General features: G+C 41.3%; 1 long non-coding RNA gene across 1 annotated transcript; it reads right to left on the bottom strand.

Annotated features, from left to right (window-relative positions):
• Positions 1-1,110: 1,110 nt before the first annotated feature.
• On the bottom strand, positions 1,111-14,730 carry LOC116449083. Its single transcript, XR_004242230.1, has 3 exons — positions 14,655-14,730; positions 8,499-8,508; positions 1,111-1,123 (listed from the first exon to the last, which is right to left on the bottom strand). It is a non-coding gene; the product is annotated as an uncharacterized LOC116449083 (long non-coding RNA).
• Between the last annotated feature and the right edge of the window lie 4,679 nt (positions 14,731-19,409).

Below are 19,409 nucleotides of genomic sequence, written 5' to 3' on the forward strand. Positions count from 1 at the left end.
GGTTGAGAACACATTTGTGGTTACCTAAAGTGACCACCGTAAATCACAAACCCCAGCAGGGAACAGCGTCAACTTCCTTATGCTCTGTAAATGTATTAAAATCCACGAACCCAGCTGACTTTTAAAGGGTTGGTCATCGAGCAGTTGGGCTCAGAGGCAAACTGGCTCCCAAAACAGATGGCTCAGTAACTTTTTATCTCCACAGAATCTACAGGCACATAAAATTAAGGGTTGATTCTGCAGCCAACACCCGGCCCTGGATGTGGTTTTGTAAACCAGCAGCACCTTACCCACTTTCCCATTACTGAGGAGCCAAGAGCAGGGAATTTTGCTCCAGTTTGAGCGGGAATGGTGCATTCCCAGAGCAAATTCTGATGGCTCTGTACTGGTGCAGGAGCAGAGCTCTGCCTGGCCCTCAGGTTTCCTGCAGACACCAGGCACAAGATCTTGATTCATTTGAGGGAAAAGTCATTGCCTGTGGTCCAGGGAAGGCTACATTTGTCTCACTGCTGCTCCTCAGTAAAAAAAACCTGGGCAAGAGATGAAATAAAGCCTCTTTATTTCCATCCCAAGCATGCACCTTTTGGTTGTTTTTTTATTTCCTTTTTTTTTCGCTTCCTATGCACAGCTTTCGTCTCCCAGCTATTAAATCCCAAAGTTAACACCCAGAACTTCAGATTTCCATGATCAACTCCTTAAACACTTCCCAAAAGCCAGGATCTTATTGACCAGACGAGTATTTAGTTCATGCTCAGCACTGCAAAGCCTCAACAATACCTTTGTCCTTGCCTGGGCAACTCAGCACTCATTAAATCAAGGTCTCCATAACTAAATAGACCTGGGCTAAGTGTGGATATGAGCTAAATTACTTGAGCAGATAGAAGAAATCCAGGAAAAAGCAGATAATTGAACCTAAATCCCACAAGGATGTATTACAGCCCTAAACATTCAGATCCTTCCTCCTCCTTAAAAAAAACCAAAGAAATGGGACATCCAGAGCTATTCCACTTCTGTATAGATTTTCGTGCTGGGAGAATTTAGAGCTGTATTTAACCCAGCTTTTCCGAGGTCATGAAGCTGCCTGACTGTTATTAGGTTGGGGGTGGTGTTTGTTTTTTTTAAACTGGTTTAAATAATCTTAATAACCAGAGGTGGGGATGTTGAACACCCTCTCCAAAGCGCTGTCCTGTGTTATAAGGAGCATCCTGCTGCCATCTGGGTGCAGGAGAGAGATTGCAGGGTGTATTTTCAGTCTATTTTTACAGAAAACCCAGTTTATATTTGTCCATATTTCCTGTACATCATCCAGCTCTTCCTTGCAGGGTTAAATTGGGGCCGTTCCAAACCAAGCAATAAAAAGAGCAACATTTTCCTAGGAATTAGAAATCTAAGAGCCAGATGAAACAATGGGCAGTGTTTGTATCAAAATGTGCATTTTTCAATCAATCTGGCAATTGGAGAGGGGCACTGGAGAGTTTAACACTAACGAGGCTGAATAGAAGGAGAAAAAAATCTCATTTCTGAAGGTCCCACAATATTTTGCCCACTGGCCTTATACTTCCCTTGGAAATGAGAGGAGAATTTATACAATTTTGCCAAACAAATGCTCTTCACACGGTGCAGAAATACTTTCTCTACAGAAAAAAAGGGGCCATGCTTGTCTCTACACTGCATTTTTTATTTCACTTGTAGTGAAATTCCATAAGGATGGATGGGGCTCCAGCCCCTCCCTGTGCATGTGGCACTTGGGGACTTAAGGTTTAATGGAACATGGTGGAGCTGATGGTGGATGGTTGGATTTGATGACCTTAAAGCTCTTTTCCAACCTGCATAATTCCATAATTCTATCTTTTCATACACTTACTTGTCCTAAAATTATCCAGAATCAGAGTTAATACCTAAACATTAGGAAAACATCCTAAAAATGGATGCTGTTAGAAGAAAAGTGATTCTACAGAGTAAACTCCAAGCCTCCAGCAATTTCCAGGTGGGAGAACTCCTGAACAAGAAGCCGTATTTGATATTAGCAGGTGGCTGATATTGATTACAAGAGGGGGAAAAAAAAGCCTTTTGATAACTTTTATGAGGTTTTTAATCCCTGCGGGTTTTTTGCCTCAAGTCAAAATACATTCTTTTCAAATGTACATCCAGACAAAAAAATCAGGATGGAATTTAAACTAAATAAAATCTCAAATTATGGAGCAATAATTCAGGTGAAGCAGAAAAGTTTTCAGCTAAAACCAGCTGCCCTTTCCCTACAGCCAGAGCTTTCCATGCCCATGGAGTTTCAGATCCATTGGAGTCCTTTGGAAGCTCTTCCCCCACAATTACAGATTTGAGGCACTGTCCATGTCCAGACAGATCCATGGCAGGCTCCTGCTATAATTTTTGTATTATTCCAGTGATTGTGTGACTATTTTTAGTTTCAAATCTGTCACAGTCGTTCACCTGCGGGAGGAAAATGGACTAAATGTAGTACAACCTAGATAGTGTAAAAAGTGCCCATTTTTTGAGTTGTGGGTGATCCTAAAATAACCTTTTTGAAATATAAAATGGAATTTATTTTCCATGTTTGGAAGGCAATAAAAAAAGGGGCTGAGCCAGATTTGTAGACCTCTCCTGAAAGTTCATTTTTTGTACTATAATTAAGTGTGAGGTGCTACATAATACAAGGATTTTAAAACTTTATTTCAGAGATTTAGAACATCAGGACTTTTGCCAACTTTAAAAGAAGCTATAACGGCATTTCCTGGGACAGAAAAGATGGTAAGTTTGTGGGTTTCACTATTTGGGACCTGGTTTATATCCTGAATTATTCTGAAGTCATTCTATTTGGGAATTAGAATATAATCCCCCCCTTTTATGGCAAATTTCCCAACAATTAAATATCACATGCATTTCACAGTAACTCCAAATGTCCAGAGCTAATGCCAATATAAATTCAGGAGGATGCTCAGCTGAACCCTGACAAAGAGGAGCAAGAGAGGCCATGCCATTTGATTTTCTAATCTCATTCTCTCACTTTCTGACAGCCAATCCAGCTCCTTTTTTTCCTGATAAAGGTGCTCAGGACTTTTTCTTCACCAGCTCTCTCTCCCCTGACCCAATTCTTTTATCTACAGGGGCACCTTTCCATCACTACTGACTTCCCTGGTCATGCACGTGTATCTTATATTTTATTTTGTGATTCCTCACTAAATAATCTCTCCTGCTGAATCCACTACTTGAGGAAGACTTGATTTTAATTCTCTGAAATCCACCAGCTACATTCAAACACAGGCACGAAAAAGAGTAATGAAAATCAGGGAAAACAAACCAAATATTCCTGCTGACATCTTGGACCCGTCCTGTCTCCACAAACAAAAAATTCACGTCTCAAGACTTCAGCTTTATCTCTAACCCAGGGTGGAGGCTCGAGTTTATTCCCTTGTCCATCAATCATGATTTCCACAGACACGCCTGGACCTGGCAAATTTGGAGTCAAGGGCTTGTAGTAATCATTGAACAGAAACCTTCTGGAAAAAAACCCAACAACAAAAACCAACAAATATTTCTGCAGAACCAAAGAATTCAGGGCAAAGGTATCATCAAAACAAACCTCACTTAGAAGATATTTATTCATGGGAACCATTTAAATAGAATTTCCTGTAGGCTCTTCAAACAACAGCTTCTAAATTTGCTGCCTTGTTGGACATGGGCTGTGAAGTCCCCTGGTTTTGATACTTTCTATAAAATAAGGGAATTTATTTTAACCTCTTGGCTTTGCAGATCTGGTCAAGCAATGTCAAAAGTGAGGGACAAAAGTCCTTGATTTTTTCATATGCCAACAAGGTTTTCCATTGTGTCCAATGTTACTCAAAGTCCCAATTTCTTATCAGTATTCCTGCCCAGATCCCTTTTGATTGTAATTACTTCATTAATTGCAATAAAGGTGGATAGCAAACTATAGCAGAATCATCCTAAAGAAATTCTTCTAATTAGGCTTGAAACAAATTCCCCTCTTTTCAATTATGAAGGGATTTACCAGGAGTTCAGAAACTCTTTACCTATTTTATTTCAAACCTGATCAGAATAAGACTTAATCCTTCAAAAATTATGCTGAAAGCTGGCATCTGCTGTGATTTTGAATGTGCTTTATCAAAGAACAAACCCAGAACTACAATGAAATCGCAAATGTAACAACTCTGGAATTATTTCTAATGCTTCATGGTGCTTACCAAGCTTGAGCAAAGACAAACAGATGTTTCCCCACAACTGGAATTAAATCAACAGCCTGACAATGAACATTTTGTAGCATTTCCTTGTGCTTATTAATGATTTATGCAAACTTTCTCCATTCTGCTGGCTCGGTTTTTGCTGCTTTGGGAGTTGTCTCTAGGGACGCTTTGAGGAGGAAAGTTCTTGCCCCTTTCAGGAGCAATCTCCATGAAACTGAATTCCCTTGGCTCATCCACTGGCTTCCCTTCCAGGCCATCCATCCTCTGCTGGCGATCCCAACACACTGCTGGTGAAAGGCAAACACTCCGAGTTTCATCAAGTGGATCCAACTGATCAACTTGGGAGACTTTGCAAGAAGAAAAATGGCCTTTTTTCCTTGTAGGATTCATCACCTCGAAAAGAGATGCTCTATTTCACAGCCTGAAATCTACATTTGTACCAAATTCGAACTAAAAGGCTTTTTATGAGATTTCTTAGAGGATAAAAAGACACACAGCATTTCTCTGTCTGTAGCCTCCCAATCATTTGAATCTTATCTCTTCCATCCCAGTATGAGAAGACTTCCCAGGTGAATGATGAGCAGATGGCAGATCGTTCTCCCAACTGGAGATCCCTGGATTTGATTTGTCACTCACTGAACACTGGCAACAAAGCACTTCTGTCCCCCAGTGAATAATCTGTGTAGTTTGGATGTTCTCTGGTGGGGTTTGGGCAGCAGCTCCTGGTAACAGAATAACAGCTTAGATCAAGTAGTTGCTTCTTTTTTGGTTGTTTTGGGGGTTTTTTAGTCATCAATGACTTCACTTCTTTGATGTTGCTGTCTCCAAGCTGTGTTTTGGTGCACAGCTCCACTCCACCTGGGATATCTTTGTTGGACACACCCAGCTGTGTGTCCCCCCTGTCCTGGCTGCCCCCATGCCCACAGCCCTGTTAGACACACTGATGGTGAATGGTTGGTGAGCCAAAAACCCCAAATTTTCTCCATTTTCAGCATTTACTGATGTTTAATTAAGTCCATGGTAGTTGTACTGATGGAATGACATGGACTGGATATTAGTGGGGTGGTTTGGAGACAATCCTGTATCCCACAGAGGTGATGCTTTGGCAGAAATTGCCTCTCAGATATACGACCTAAAAGACTCACACGTGGATCTCCAGTTTGGTTGAGACCACTGTTTCCCATTTCAAGCACCTTTTTTAATTCCATTTTCCCTGACCATTATCCTTGTTCCATAATGAAATGTCTGAAACCAACAGACTGTGGGTTGAGAACCTACTGCTGTGCTCCCTCACGAAATGGGGGTCATAAAATCACGGAATATCCTGAGCTGAAGGGACCCACAAGGATCATCTAAGTCCAGCTCCTGGCCCTGCACAGGACAATCCCAATAATCCCACCAGTGCCTGAGGGCATTGTCCAAACACTGAACTCCCATTCCCAGTGCAGAGCTGCCCATTTATCACCAGGGGAAATGATCCAATAGCAATAAAGTTAATGCACAGCGAGATTTATCTGAAACTCTCTGTATATCAAGATAAGAAATCTAGAAACCATCAAGGCACGTGAACTCACAGCCTGTGCACGGTGGAACTCTGCTTCCATCACATATTTTATGCCATTTCAAAGCTCCTGGGAAGCCAAAATTAACAACTTTCTGTAAGTAACTTCTCAAGCAGCACAGTTTGGGGTTTTGAGGTTGAGGGTCATGAGAATTATCCTTTTTTCCCCCAGGTTGTTCTACTCTTTGCAGCTTAGCAAAAAGATTAGTGGGTTCATTGTCACAAGTGCTCAACTCAGAGCAAAAACTTTGCAAATCCTTGACACAGTATTAATCACTTATCCAGGCTTTTCTGCTATCAGAGCAGATGTCTAAAGCACAGAATCCATGCAGGGAGCCCTTAGAAGTTTATATTGTTTCCACCGCCTGAGGGGCAGATATTTAAATTTTCTTAATATTGAGCCAACTCCATTCTTATCACAGTTACACAAAACCACCACATCATTCAATAGATGTTGTCTGATCTAATTAATTCCATAAAAAGGCAAATTCTATTAAAAAAAAAAAAATTCAAATCTAGACTTAATAGATCACCAAATGGCTACAAACCACATTAGGCTGAACGAATCCGATCCCATCTGCGATAGGAGGCGTGAGGAATAGTACAGCCGGGATGCAAAGCATATTGAACAGAACAAACCCCACCCCAGAACAGATTTATAGTCTCTAATCCACACAAAAATCTGCTAAAATAGATCAGCTCTGTCCCATAACACCACTTTCATCTGGTGTCCAGGAGCTCTGCGCCACTTGGGCTCATTTAGCAGATCAGTTCCGTGCTATCCTGATTTCATGCAGGGGTGATTAAGGATGAAAAATATCACAGACGGTTGGAAACGGCAAGAAATAAATAAATGAAAAGCTTTGCTCCCTTTCTCTTTACCTGTTTGCTCCAGAATTTTAAAACCAACATGACTGGATTAGTCATGGGCAGTAATTGTTTCCTGGGTTAAAAAAAAAAGGAAAGAAGTCCTCTATGAGAACATTGGGGGTTAGATTTTAGAAGTATTCTAAGACAGGAAAGTAAATTAAGCTTTAAGAGGCTGTTAGGGACCCACTGTCCAGAGATGTCACATCCACACTAAAATTAGTTTCTATTGAGACTTTTTTTGTTGAGAATGGTCCAAAGCCACAAGAGGAGCAGTGGGGAGATGAAGTGCATTAATCAAACAGGATTTGGCACAATTACCTAAGCCACTTAAGGTATTTTTTATATATTCTATTGCAGCCAAAGCACCAGAGATTCTCATCAGATGGAGTAAACAGCTGCTAGGTTGAGGATTATGGACTATATTTTCTAAATTTACAGTGCTCAGACATCAGTGTGAGTCACCAAGGCTTGACTTTGAGCTTAAATCAAAGCCTCACCTGCCCCCAAAAATGAACACAGAACCCTCTTAATGAACGGTGCTGGTGTTACTGCACAAAGAGCTCCTGCTAAACCCCACAGCAGAGAGATGCTGGACAGGGAGACAAAAACAGACACAACATCACGTTTTCTTTGCATTCTCTGTGTCAAAAAACAGCAGAGGAGGTTTCTTCTGGATATTTGGAGCTGGATGTGCTGATTGGATGTGCCCAGGTGTGAGCAAAGGAGGCTGAGGGTGGGTGAGTATCTAAAACTCCCTGCAAGGAGGCTGGAGCTAAGTGGGGTCAAGCTCTTCTCCCAAGGAACGAGGGACAGGATGAGAGGAGATGGCCTCAAGTTGCACAAAGGGAGTTTCAGTTTGGATATTTGGAAAAATTTGTGTGTGTGGAACAGGGCAGTGGTGGAGTCCCCATCCCCGGAGGGATTTAAAAGCCGTGTGGATGTGGCACCTGGGGACAGAGGTCAGCGGTGGGGAACGGTTGGATTTGATCTTAGAGGGCTTTTCCAACCTAAATGATCCTGGGGTTCTCCTTAGGATAATGTGATAGAGCTGTCGTATTACAGAAGCCTGGATTCACCCCCAGCTCACACTTAAAACCCTCCCAGTTTCAGGACCTTGCTCCACCCCAGCCCTGATAACAGCATGGAATAAAATATTCCTCACAGCCAGGGTCCATTGTATCAGAAGTTTCCAGTGCGAAACAAACTGCAATATTTACAATAGTTTTCAGATCTGGATCTTTGGAATCCTTCTGTCTTGCTGTTTAATAGGAACATTTCAGACAGGAGAAAATCAGAGACTCTAAGGTCTCATGCCTGTGTAGTTTCATCTATTTAAAAATTAATCATAGACTGAAGGAAAGAACAGTAGTCCATTCCCACAAGAACTGACTTCAATTCTGCTGCCTTAAAATTACTTTGTTGCAATCTTTCCTTTTAATAAAATATTCACAGTGATTTAAGTGTGTCTGATGGCAGTAAGAGAGATTTATTATTATTATTATTATTTCATTGTTATCAAATTAAAGGCCATTTAGAGAGAGAAAAGTTCTTATACAGCTGTGATACTGCAGATTTGGGGTGTTTATTTAGAAAACACAAGCTATAAACTCTGTAACCAGAGTATTTTAATTTATTCAATAGATATTCTCCCCAAACCATTAATAACAAACCCTGTAAACAGTAAAGATAAGAATTCACTGAACAAAAAACCATTTTTCAACAGCTTTCATGCACAGGGACATTGGTTTTGATGGAAACCCTTCAGAGATGTCTTCCAGAAAAACAAAAGCCCTGCTACGTGCAAAGATGCTGTTCCTGTGTTTGGGAACATCATTCCATCCTGGATTCACGTCTGTGTGACTCAGAGGGGAACTGACGTGGAAACCTTCTCCCTAAATGTGTGCTCTGAGAACTGCAGGGCACAAAAATATCTCCTATGGATATATTTTGGGTAGGATGGAAGGATGTGCTTTTTTTCCCCCACATGGTTTTTAGTTTTTTAAGCCATCCTAGAGAATATAAAAAGCAAGAAATCCCAAAATTCCATCAGCTTCACCAAGGAAAAAGAAACCTGAAGGATTTCAAGTGTCCCCTCCCAGCTCCTGAAATTACAGAGATTCACTGAAATCTTTGTTTCCTTAAAAAATGTTCTTCTTTTCACGACTGTGAGGAAAAACTGGGAAGTGTGTGCTGAAAAACCACTGCAGAGACACTGTCTGGATCCTTAACAACAGGAAACATCTCGGAATTATAAATATATCCAAGTTCTTGAGTCTGACCTACCTAAAGCTTCAGCTTGGAGAATATCAGGGTACAAGTGGAAGGAAAATTAAGTCATTTGCAAGAGAGATTCAGGAACAGCAGCTGAACCCTGCTGTTATCCCAAGGAGGAATAAGAGAAGGTCATGCCAAACCCTGATGTAGCTGCAGAAGGGCCTCACCCAGTTCCAGGCTGCAAAAATCTGCCCCAAATTGGAAATATTTGTGATTCTAAGAAGTACCATCTCATAACACCATGAAAATTTATAAATCCAAAAGTTCTCTTTTTTCCAAAGGGAAAACTACACCCCAGTCCATCATATTGATAAGAATTCACCCCCAGTAGCTTCTGAACTTCTCTACACACATGGTCATAGATAAGGTGGATTTACCCCAATCTCTTCAGATGGCCTTCTTGCACAAGCAGGAGATCAATGAAAGCTGACATAAATTATAACAATTATGTAATTAAATATTGGAATTAGTAGCTCTTAATTGCACTTAAAACCAGAAGAGCTGAAGTCAGAATTTTCTGAAATATTTCTTCTACAGGTACCAAGTGGGTTATGCTTCATGGGTTTATTTTTCCATGTCTAGTCAAAATGCTGGATCAGGAGTAGTAAATAATGATGTTTTCCAAGTAACCTAAAATTCCCTGTCCTCCCTAAATAAAGGTGGGAAACACCCATTGACCAATTGACTTAAATAACAGGTGAAAGAAAAATCACAATTATATTTTTTAGAAATGCTCCATGACTCAAATGTGCCCAGAACCAGAAGTCAGGAGCCCTAAAATGAGCACTGGAAATGATTTCACCACCTAACACGCAATTCAAATATAAAACACACACATGATGAGCTCTCAACGTGGAGTGAAATGAATTTCTAGAGACATTTGCCAAAGAATAACTTGAAGAACACTTTCGTGCGTGAGCAACATGCTGTCGGAAGAAATTATTAATGCCAGACAGGCTGTAAGACTGACACATTATTATTAAACAAAAAGTTGCCGTCAAAATAAATGTATTAAACCCTCTTGAAATGCAAGAACAGCATGCACAGATCAGATGGGCCCATAAAACCCATTTATAAATCAGCAGCAAGGGATGAATGGGGAATTATATCTTGTTCTAACAAAGTGTGATCAATCCCTGAACGTGCAAACATGACCTGCTTCAAGCCAGGAAGCTGCAATGAATTAGGAGAGTTGGAACCTTGAGAATAAAAAGCTTCTCTTTATCTTCCCACATTGTGGAGAAATGAATTAGGCATTGATAAGAACAGTCTTGAGAACCAAATAAATTCACACGGCATCTGTTTCAAGAGTGAAATGAATGTTGCTCCTTCCTCAAACGTCAATTTTTTAACAAAATGTTCAATTATACACCAGAAAGAATTGTAAGACAGAGCTTAAGGTGACCTTACCCTTCCTGATCTATTGAACTGGATAAGAAAAAAATCATTCAAGTAATGTACAATTGCATTAAGAGGAGGTGTGGATAACTATAATCCACAAGTGGCACATACACAGCTGCGAAATAGTTCCAAACAGACCCTTCAATGCCTGGAATAAGCAATAATCCCTGATTTCTGCTGAGGGATACATTACTAGCCATGACCCATGAGTGACTTTGGGGTTATTTGTAGCTGTTGAACCCAAAGTACAATTAACTTACACTGGACTTAACGTGATTCATTGTTTTTAATTCATTTCATTTTGTCAGAAAAGCTGGGACATGGCTTTAAGCAGCTTTTTATATCCTCCTGTATGAAATATCTTCCACTTGTCTTGACTTTCCTTTTCTTTATTGCTTGCTTTCTGTCATTGGGGATTGTGGGTATGAGATCCAGGGACCTTTGAATCCTAATAAAATGTTGAACCTCTGAGCTGAAATCCTACCTTCTACAGCAAAACATAAACATATGAGTGTTTGTTAGGTATATTTTAAAGTGATTGCAGGTCAAACTCATGTCAGAAATGAGAAGATAGATTGAATATTAGATGGGATATTGGCAAGGAATTGTTCCCTGGGAGGGTGGGCAGGCCCTGGCACAGGGTGCCCAGAGCAGCTGGGGCTGCCCCTGGATCCCTGGCAGTGCCCAAGGCCAGGCTGGACATTGGGGCTTGGAGCAGCCTGGGACAGTGGAAAGTGTCCCTGCCCATGGCAGGGGGTGGAACAGGATGGGCTTTAAAATCCCTCCCAATCCAAACCCTTCTACGATTTTATGAAAATTCTGCTTTTACAACATTTGTTCAAGTTTGGATTACATCTTGATATTTTTTCCAGTTATTTCTGCATAGGACGCCTGAAGTTTTCAGCAAAATCATGGTTAAAATAACTAACAACTGACTCTTTAAATACTCCCAGCTTCAGAGAAAAACACTAAGGGAGAGGGAAGGAGCTCTGCTGGCATTTTGAATTTCAGCCATATCTACAACACCCTCTTTTCTTTGTTTGTTGAACAAGATCATCTCTTCCTTTCCCCATCCCGAGGGCTCCCTGCCCAGCAGGATCCAGAGCCACAATTATGGTTTCCAGGCAGTGATACAGCAAACCCAAACTCATTAGCCTGACAATTTCATCTCTGCAGCAGCACAGAAAAGAGCAGCTATGCCTGCATTTATTTTTGTTTTCTCATCCCACCATCTTCTCATTCCAGACTTGTCAAGACAACTTGTCACTTCCTCCCTTTCAGTTCCTTGGGACACGACAACTGACACATGGTAAATTATGGAAAACCTAAATACAAATATTGTCCTGCAACAGCAGAGCACTCAAATTTCTGGAGCTCTCAAGATTTGAGGTTTTTTTGTTTTGGTTTTTTGTTGTTGTTTTTTTTTGGTTTTTTGGTTTTTTTTGAGATAAAGGTCAATTCTGAACTTAAAGATACATCCCAGGTGGATAAATATGATCTTTAAAAACAAAAAAACCACGCTATTTCATGAGCATGAACCTACATGCCTAAAACTGCCCAGTGTGAATCTGGTCTTGTTTATAAAATACATTTATGAATAGATGTGGCAAAAAAAAACCCTCCTTAAAAACAAATTACTCAAGAAATTCTAGCTAATAGTTACTTGTGATGATGTGAGTGTTAATTGCAGGTTTTATAGGTCCCAGAACTGCTCTGTGAACGGTGCAAGGAGCCAGCAGGACTGTGCTCACCATGCTCATGGAAATACAGACAACACATAAAAATAGAACCTTCTGCTAATGGAGAAATCCTTGTGCTCCCATTTCCCCAGGAAAGGAACTTTCCAAACAAACACCCTCAGAACATCAGCACCTACCAAACATCATCTTCGTTACACTCCTTACTCTGCAAATGCAAAGTCAGTGTATTTAATTATAAATATTTAGCCTATCAGACTGTTGCTCAATTAAATATTTGAAAAAAATGAAATATTCAGCTAAAGCTGAACTTGGTGTTTTATTCCCTTCCCACTGCATGATAAAATGCATTTTATAATTACACCACAACTGTAATTTTCCTGTGCTTTCCCAGAGCACCATTAGGAATTTATCCATGGGTATAACACAAGGATTTTTCTATCAAACACAAAATATCAAACTCCACCAGTCCTTCTCATAGAAAAAAGGGGATTCTTCAGAGGAATGGTGAGAAGAAAGCAAATAACAAATACTTTCGAGAGCCTGTTTCTCAACTTTTCTCCTCTTTTTTTATGGGATACCCACCCCAGACCTTTCTTTCTGTGCTCCAAATTCCTGGTGAGGCTGAGCACAAAGGACTCAGCAAACAGCCCGGCACACCACCTTCATCTGCCTGCAGTGGCTGTTTATTTGTGCCATGGTGTCATAGGTTAGCAAGCATAGTCCCGGAAGGGACGTCCTTGCTAAGGGGTGCTTACAGTTTCCTCTGGGAACTGAAAGAACCTATCAGCTGGCCAGTTTGAATATGGACAATTCTCTAAGCCACTTAAAGTTGTGATCACCTCTGTGATCCACATTTAAGAATAGGCAAACTCCCCCTCCAAGCTCTCTCTCGTTTCCGGCGCTGGGACAGGTGGCTGCGGGGCCCCGTGTGGGGGCCAGCGGGCCCGGCCAGGCCCTGCTTGGGCCAGGCCGGGCCCGGCCACGGCCATCCTGGGTCGATGGACCTGTTCCAGCCATGGAACTCCCCCCACTGCCTTGCCGTGGGCAGCCGGAGCGGCTCGGCTCTCCCCCCTCTCCACTGCGATAAGAAGCATTCAACATTCCAGCTGTAAAGCTGCAAGGCCAAAGTGAGAGTAACCCTTTTACTGCTGTGAAGAGCTGAAAACCTGAAGGAAGAGAGAGAGGAGATGCTTAAAGCTGAAATTCTGTTGTGAAGCTATGATATATCAGAGCATCCTGTTGTAATTTCATGAAGATACGGGGGGTGGAGTGTTCAACTCGTAAGCAAAAGCACCTGCGCTGAGATAGGCAGATGCTGATGCAGCTGTAATTTCATGAGAAGTTTGGACAGGGAGAGATGGACCAGATAAGGACTTTTGCTCCAAACGGGAAAGGAGAAAACCTCAGTCCCTAGAGATGCTCCCAGAGATAGTCCTAAAGATGAAGATGAGGAAGACCCTTTGCTCCCAGGGAAGGAGAAGGGCCTCTGTTTTTGTTTCTGAACGGCTCAACCTTAAAATTGTACCCCAAAAAACTTCAAGAGTGGACCCTCGAAAGCAGTTGCGGGAAAAGCTGCAAGTCGGGGGAAAGGACTCACACGCAGGCAGAGAGACTCCTCTTCCTAAATGGACTGAACAATATTTGGAAGTGGGCGGCTGTCTCGTTGTGATAATGTTTTCATAGCACGAGCAAGAAGAGACTTCTCTTTCTAAATGGACTGAACAAGGTTATTATGGAAGTGGTAAACAGACTGAACATCTTAAGGGTTGTCTTTTTACATTGTCAGTGGGAGAAGGGAGGAAGGTGGGGGAAGGAGGAGAGTTCTGAAGGTGGTATAATTTTTTTTTTCTTCTTTTAGGTCTGTTAATAAACTTCTTTATATTCTTTCAAGTTTGGTGCCTGCTTTGCATTTCTCCTAATTCTTATCTCACAGCAGATAAACAGTAATGAGTATTTTGGACCAAACCACTACACATGGGCAGGGATTGCTCCCTTTCATATATCATTCACTACCAGCCAGACTGATTTCACAATGTCAACTCCAAAAAAACCCAAAAAAACCCAAAAAAACCCAAGCATGAAGAAAAGAAAAAAAGAAAGGAAAAAAAAAAAAATCTGCCTTATGTTGTTTCTTTGAATACTGGCCACACTGGTCCTAAATTTCATTTCTCTGCCCTACTTCAGAGGCTCCACTGATAGCAAAGGTCACAGGAACAGGACAGAAAAATAAATAGTATTTTCTGCTGTTTTCTTGGTGTTGAAAAATCCTTTCTTGCCTATGGACACAGAGGACAAGAAAGGCCTTGGTTATAATGTCTCACTCCTCAAATTTCCGTGTCTGTGAATTTCAAAAGTTGTTTGGATGCTGTTTTCAAAGGCACAGAAGCATTTAAGGCATCCAAGTCTTCCCGGAAATTAATGGGAAGAGGGAGCTTCACATATATTTGGAGCTTTGTTAGAGCTTTCCTCATCTGACTTGAGTTCTACAGTGAAACCAAAACCAACCCAATCATAAAGGGTGAGGAACAGCTTTATTTGCTGCCCAAACATTTATCTTGGGATAAGAATTGTTGGTTAGGATGAAAAAGACTTGTTTTAGGAGAATACCGAGAATAGCTTGATTTCTAGAACCATCACTAAGAACCATGAATTCATTAAGATTGGAAAAGACCTCCAAGGTCATCAAGTCCCACCTTCAACTGAATATCACCATGCCTGCTATGACTTAATAATTAGCAACATTACTAATTCCAACATAAAGGTGTATTATGTGATGGCTTTAACTTGTTTAAATGAGGTGAACCGCGCTTAACATCCACAATCAGACTCCAAATTCCAAGTAAGATTGAATTATTGAAGATTTAATCTTCAATTTTAAAGAGGTGTTAACAACACTATCCCCAAAACTGTAAAAATGCACAAATCCCTCCAGCTTGATAGGAATGAAAGAGGAAGTGAAAACTCCCCACAGACCTGCTGGTGAGTCTTGCCTCATTTTTCTGAAGTCACTGTAACCGTGTGCTTCATTTAATGAAGATATTTCAGCAAACAGCAGCCCAAGGAGAACAAATGTGGTTTCCACCGCTTTTTCCTGTGGAAATCATCCCAAGTGTTTCCCACAGCTGTGGCTGGAGAATCAAGGTAGAAAAGAGGTCGTGATTCTTAAAGTCTTATCTGACTTTTTATTCTAGCCAGTGGCTTTCAGCCCCAAATACCAATTTTCATACGTTCAGGTCTCTTGTGTGGTCCATCGTTCTCCAATGCTTTGTCTCTAGGAAGAAAGTGATGGGTTTGTTTTTGCATCAGCTGAGCCTCCATGAGATGTCAGATGATTCCTGCATCCTGAAGACCCTGCTGGTCTGCTCCAGCCAGGGGCAGATTAATCCCCAAAGATCTCCCAAGCCCCAGGTCAGAGAAGCTAAAGAGGAGACACAGCTTTTGGGGATGTTTGTGGCGTTGGCCATTTCCCCCTCACACTCAAACTGTGTTTTAAAAGATCTTCAAAACATCCTTACAATGACTGCCCTGACCACCTTCTCTCATCTTTTCCATCCTTCCTCCACCAATCCCTTCTCAGCAAACCACAAAAGATAGAAGAAAAAAACCCATGGAACCACTCTAAACCCCCGCCAAGATAATTCCCCCTCATCAATTGCTTTGTATAAAGAGCCGACAGCGAAAAGCTGCGGGTTTGGTGCACTACCCGTGGTGTGCAGGATCACAGCTGCAACTGGAGGCCTTCATCCTGTTCTCAGGGAATATTGGAGTGTCCTGAGCTCTCAGAGAGGGAGTATGATGCTGAACAACTTGTTGGTTCAGTTCCCATTTAGCTGAGTGTTTGGAAGGACATAAATGGCAGCAAGGGGCAGCTTTGTACACGAGGAAAATACAGGGAAGAGCAGTGCAGAAATTGAGATTATTTCCTTGTTCTATTGAAGAAATTCTTCAAAATGAACTCATTAGAGGCTCTGAATTGGGCAAGAACTGATCAAAGTTCTCTTGCACATTGAGCTAATCTGCCAAGCAAAGGTCCCGAGTTAATCTCTCCTGCAAAGGGCAGGATCTCCAACTCCCTGAGATGGCCATTCCAGGGCAAAGCTCCACAGGGATCACAAACATCAAATCCCTTGGAAAACAGTTAAAAGCAAAGTCTCTTTACGTCTCTGAGTGCTGCACATCAGATCTGCTAATCCTTTACCAAAGTGAAATCTTTAGATGCCAAATTATAAGTTAGCAGAACACAGCAATTTATTGTCTTATTATCAAAAAGTAATGGCAGGATTAAAAAAAATCAATTTTGAGAGGGCTTTTTCTGTGTCGAACTTGCCAATTTTGCAAAACTGTAATTTCCCTTGTGGAAAATCTATTTTATTGTGAAAATACTGCTGTATGTATTGGCTGCTTTTCCAGGAATTATATCCAGAATTTTGCATAGAATGCTGTCATTTTGCAGAAGCAACAGTCCCTGGTGGTGAATCAAACCTGATGTAACCTCTCCCTCTCCCTCATTTAACACCACTCACCTGAACGCTTTAATAAGGTAATTATCAAGGTCAATTATTTAAAATAATGATGCATTACAGTCCAGTTACTCCTACAGAGAGAGTTTTTATCTAAACCCAAGGACTTTAAAACTTCTAAAGATGTAAATGAACGACCTGACCCACAAAATCCCTACACAACCTGTAAATGTATAAACTTTTAAGGCCACTCGAGTTTTCTTTCTAAGCACTTTTCTTTATTTCAGGGTTGCTTTTCTCTGCAAAAGAGGAATGTGAAGTTCACTTGGAGAAAATATCTCTCCTGGGGGTACTCTATAATGAATGACTTGGCTTCTCTCTGCAAGTGCTTGTACTATTTTGAGAAATGGAGATGTGTTGGGGTGGTTACCAGCAGTTCCTTTTGTTGTAATTTCTGAAATGAAGCTTCTCAAGTTTCAGGGAATAATTGATTTTTTTTTTTTTTTTTAATAGCTTTCCTGTAGCTATACAACTCATTTTATTCTGGCGCTTTTTTTACCTTTTTTTTTGGTTGTTGTTAATTTTTTTCCTCCTCTCAGATGCTTAATTTTCTTTTGTAATAATACATAAAATCAAATTACACAGCCGTTAGATAGGTGATTTCCTGGTACCCATCAGCATTCACAAAAGAAAAGAATGTTTTTATAATTTTGTCACAGACACTCCAGTCAGCTTTGGTTTACTCCATTATCTTATTATTAAAATTGTGCTTCCAACTAGAGTGCTAAAACAATGCAAAAATCTGAGTTTTACACAACATAAAATATTAGCTCAGGATTAAAACTTTGTCTGCATTACCTCCCTCTGTGACCAGTCCTTCCCAGGCCTCAGTGCTGTAATGTATATTAATATAAATAATATTCCTCTGAAGCACAGGAGGCTTCAGAGCAACTCCATAAAACCTCCAGATATCAAACACATAATTTTGTGTCTTCAAATCTTCAGGCTGATGTTGATGGATGTTGTTGTACACACCAATGAGCTCTTCAGTGTCTAATATACAGCTGATATCCATGCAAGCAAAGCGTTCTCAGCATTCAGCAGCTCCCAGAATTGTTCTCTTAAAAAAAAAAGATGCAAAAACCCCCTAAACACAACCTTCAAGAAATACAGGCCCTGTTTTTGCAGGTGTTTTGAGCAGGATACAGAAGTGGTTGTAGAAACCTGCCCATCTCCCTCCTCTCTGCTCTTTTTTGTCCCTCCCCAGGGAGGGGTTTTTATCAGCATCTCCTGCTGGTTTAAGCTGCCCTGACTGATGTTGCAGGGAGCTGTCCCTGGATGCCACCAGCGGGGTCACAGCGTGGTGCTGTGGCTCCCTGAACAGCACAAACCCAGACAGAACCATTCTAAAGGAAACTGGGAATTTACACAATAAGTGTGGAGTCATTGAGGTTGGAAAAGAGCTCTAAGGTCATCGAGTCCAACCTGAATGTCCCCAAGTGCCACACCCTCATGGCTTTGAGACCTCTCTAGGAGTGGTGACTCCACCAGTGCCCTGGGCAGCTGTGCCAATGCTCAACATTCCTTTCCATGAAGCCAATTCCCCCTAATATCCAATCTAAACCTGCCCCTGGCTACGAGCAATTTTTTACTCTCAGTAGTCCACACAGAGTGATAATAAACACAGGGGGAAATCTCAACCACAGTGCCTGGCCTTTAATATAAAATACTGGAGCAGAACCTCCCTGGTGGGCCAAATCCCAAACATGAGGGTGCAAATTGACACAGCCATGCCACAAACTCTTCAAATGGAAGCACAGCTGATGACTTAAATCCCCCTGGACTACGAGAGGCAGATTTTTGGTAATATTCCTGACATCAGTTCTATTGTTTCTCCCCATAATGCACTGACCTAGATCTGTTGGTGTAATTTTTCAGCTTCTAATACTGCTAATATTGCTTTTAGACAGTGGTTTCAGGGCCCTTTTGAGATGAGTTCTTCAAAGCTGGAGCTTAATCCATTCTTTATTAGCTTCTGTAAAGTGATTACTTCTTCAGGGCTGGATGGAAGTGCTTAAAGGAAAGGAGCATTCTGTTCCCAAACATCGCTGCTCCACTTCCAGAGCATTTGCTGGAATTTTAACCCTTTAGGCTTGACTGATAGGGACATAAAACAAGAGAAGACACCAACAGAAAAGTTTCACATGGTAAATGTGTTGACACTGTGACATTTTTTTAACGAAATCCCGGGATGTGACAGGTGCTCAGGGACTGATGGCCCGTGACGGGCGAGCTGGAGGTCACTGGAGCCACTGCTGCTGCTGAGATGTCATTTTATTGTTTAGTTCAAAATGAAAAATCGCTCTCTGCATGCAGTTTATGGGAGCCCTGGTGCAAGGAGGGGCTGGGGAAAAGCCACATCCCAGTTTACCTTCCAGTGCTCCTTCCACAGTACATGGAGAAAAAAAAGAGGAGGACCTAAACCTACTGCATCTGTCAGGCTGTAATTAATGGGGAATTTTTCTTGTGTCCATGTGAACACTTCCTGCTAATTCCGTGAAAACTGTGCTTATTAACATCAGGCTAGGATGGTTTCAAGGAATACTTCTTTAAATAGCTACAGGAAACAAGAACTCTCTGTTGTCATGGAGAAGTGGCTGCTCCCAGGGCAAAGCCTGGCTGCCAACCTGACCACAGCTCTGTCATTTCACACAGCAAATCCAGAATAATAAAGCAAATAAGGGGAAAAAAAGGAAAAATCTAATTAATTTCAGAGCTGTTGAAAGCCAAAAATGTGAATGAAACAACAAAATAACTCCTGGATGTTAACTGTAGAAATAGCTGTGTGTCAGTCCAAAGCAATGGAGAATAATGGAATGGTTTGGGTTGGAAGGGGCCTTAAAAATCATCCAGGGACACCTTCCAC

The sequence above is a fragment of the Corvus moneduloides genome, chromosome 10 (assembly GCF_009650955.1).
Source record: "Corvus moneduloides isolate bCorMon1 chromosome 10, bCorMon1.pri, whole genome shotgun sequence".
Lineage (NCBI taxonomy): Eukaryota > Metazoa > Chordata > Aves > Passeriformes > Corvidae > Corvus > Corvus moneduloides.